Genomic DNA, 2,539 nt, shown 5'->3' on the forward strand with positions numbered 1-2,539 from the left:
CTCACATCTCCCCCTAGGGCATGTCAAAGAAAACTCTTCCCTAGAGCCGGCGCGACATTCCCTCCTCTCTCCCAACGTTGCTGATGGCGTGATGAAGGCGGAAGTTGGCGTTCTCCTCTCCTTCCCTGACGTTGCTGGCGGCGCGGTGAATGACCTCGGCACCATCTTCTTCTCTCTAGACGTGTTGCAGCTATGGGGAGCTGACGAAGTCTGGTCGCCGTGCGGGTGCGCTCTCCGCTTGGGTAGATGCGAAGTATGGTCAATTGGTCATGGAGGTGAGTTTTAGGCCGGGGACTCCGACGGTCAGGTGAGCCATTCTTATCTCCGCTTTTCCTCATTCCCCTAGATTTGTCATCTCTTTCCTTTTCTTTATTTCATCTTTTCTGTTCAGAAGGACATTACCGGCTGGGATCAGGACATAAGTCTGGAAATCTCCATGCTTTGCGACCGAGGCGCGCGAATGTTGGATCAGAGGAGATCGCCCAGAAGCATGTCGCAACTGCCGCTGCTACGCACGCCACCGCCACCTGCACGCAAGGGCGTAGCGACGCGGACGTGCGGACGTGTGTGGAGCTTTCCATGGGGTCGTCCATCTAGCGTGGGGACGTCGAATCTACTTTGTTTGTCATAAGCGCCATGTCCGTCAATCGAAGTATTGTTGTGCTGTAGAACAAGCTGATGATGGACAACCTGCAAGACCCTCTGTCTCCTAGATGAATCAATGAGGTAGCCAACATTGCTCCCTTACAGCCTTACGGACAACTTCTTCTGAATTAGCGACTGTAAGTTGTTCCATTTTGGGAATTGAGTCAAACTTGCAGTATATCTGATCAGCACAAAACGTAAAACAATTGTTGTTCCAATCTGACTGGTTAGGGGGTCTCTAAAATCTTCAGAGCAAAAGCTATAAGAATTTGCAAATTTATTCAGTAGAGGTATACACTTGGCTAAACAACAAATCACCTAGGCAGTACTAATCAGTCAGAAGCGTTTGTCTACAAATCGAGAGGGGTCAGGATTATGCTATTTTCAGTTATTTATCTTTTGTGCGCGTGCTCATGAGAAAAAAAAACAGAGATGAAGTAATGATATGCTTTTGTTGTTTGGAGCTGGTAATTAAAAAAATAGTAGTTAAGTAAATCTATGATGTTTCAAATATTCAGATAAACTCACACTTATAATGGTGTTGATCTGCTTCAAATGGTTGGATGGTTATTTTCGTCCGGGTACATATATGTAACTTAATTACATGGTGTGTGTTGACGATCAAGACTGGCCACATTTGTTTACATGTGGTTGGTTAATTTCCTGGGTCATGTCGAAAATCGAGGGCCTGCTCCCTTGCAGATTTTCCAATGGGATTTATCTAACTATCAGAGTATTTTCCTCCATCTGTGTTGTATTATTGACATGAGGAAGTTAATGTTTTGGGGCTTGCGAGATCAACAACAAGCTTACAGGTTACAACATTGAAGACATCTATTGTCTGCCCGTTGAAAGATAACCTGTCCTCCTCCTGTACAGCAGGTTTCGGTTGCTGTTACTTTTTGTATACGTTCACACTATTACCAAACTAATAGTGTTTCTGACAGCTTTTAAAACAACATTTAAGCCAGTTATACACATGTGTGGTTCACCCTCCGCTAACACCAAATCCGACTCATGCAAACATACATTTGACACAAAATTTAAAATTAGTGCTAAGATGTTTGACAGTTAATGAGAAGAGGAATGTGAGTTTAGAGGAGGGAGTTAGTGGAGGAATTGGACAACGACACAGTGAATTTACCAGTCAAAACTTACAGGTTTTATATCCTTTGGCAAAAAAAATGGTGGTAAAGGTATCTTAAGTTTTAATATTGATCATCTCAGGTTATATCAAGAACGTAGAGGTAACACAGTCGACAGTGACACCCGATGGATGGCTCAAGACAAGGCCGGTGATCTATGCTACATAGACGATCGAGGATGGATATATGTGGATCGTCTGAAAGAGTTGATCAAATACAAAGGCTATGAGGTAAATATCATTGAATGGAGTACATTGTTATATCTATCCTGAAAGGCTGGCCTCTAAACCACTGAGTGTTTCTTACGTCTGTAACTCTGAATGTAATTTGTTTTTAAATAGAGCCCCCAGCAAAGTTGGAAGCTCTTCTGCTGGCACATCCAGATGCTACTGATGTCATTGTTATCCCGCTGCTTCTATTTGTTTGATTACGTCAGGTTTTATATTCAGTCCCCATTTTGGAGGTTTCCTGGTAGGGATGTCGGCCGTGTCCCAATGGCCTATGTCATGAGGAAAAAAGAGTGCTAATGTGGTGATGGAGTTTGCAGCAAAACAGGTGAGCAAGAAAACAAGTTGTGAATGATCAGATCCAATAAAATGAACTATCATGTTCACCATTGATACATAGATTTGTCTGGCGGATTCCTGCGATTTCTCTGACCTGCTGATGTGTGATGTTCTGAAGGTAGCGCCTTACATGAAGTTCAGAAAGGTGGCTTTTGTGACGAACATCACCAAGAATGCGTCCGT

The 2,539-nt window shown here is 43.6% G+C and overlaps 1 long non-coding RNA gene across 1 annotated transcript; it reads left to right on the plus strand.

Moving 5' to 3' along the window:
- The first annotated feature begins 403 nt into the window (after positions 1 to 403).
- Positions 404 to 2,302, plus strand: LOC124651613. Its single transcript, XR_006987463.1, has 3 exons — positions 404 to 726; positions 1,873 to 2,020; positions 2,132 to 2,302. It is a non-coding gene; the product is annotated as an uncharacterized LOC124651613 (long non-coding RNA).
- The last annotated feature ends 237 nt before the right edge of the window (positions 2,303 to 2,539 follow it).

This window comes from Lolium rigidum, chromosome 5 (genome assembly GCF_022539505.1).
Source record: "Lolium rigidum isolate FL_2022 chromosome 5, APGP_CSIRO_Lrig_0.1, whole genome shotgun sequence".
In the NCBI taxonomy this organism is placed as follows: domain Eukaryota; kingdom Viridiplantae; phylum Streptophyta; class Magnoliopsida; order Poales; family Poaceae; genus Lolium; species Lolium rigidum.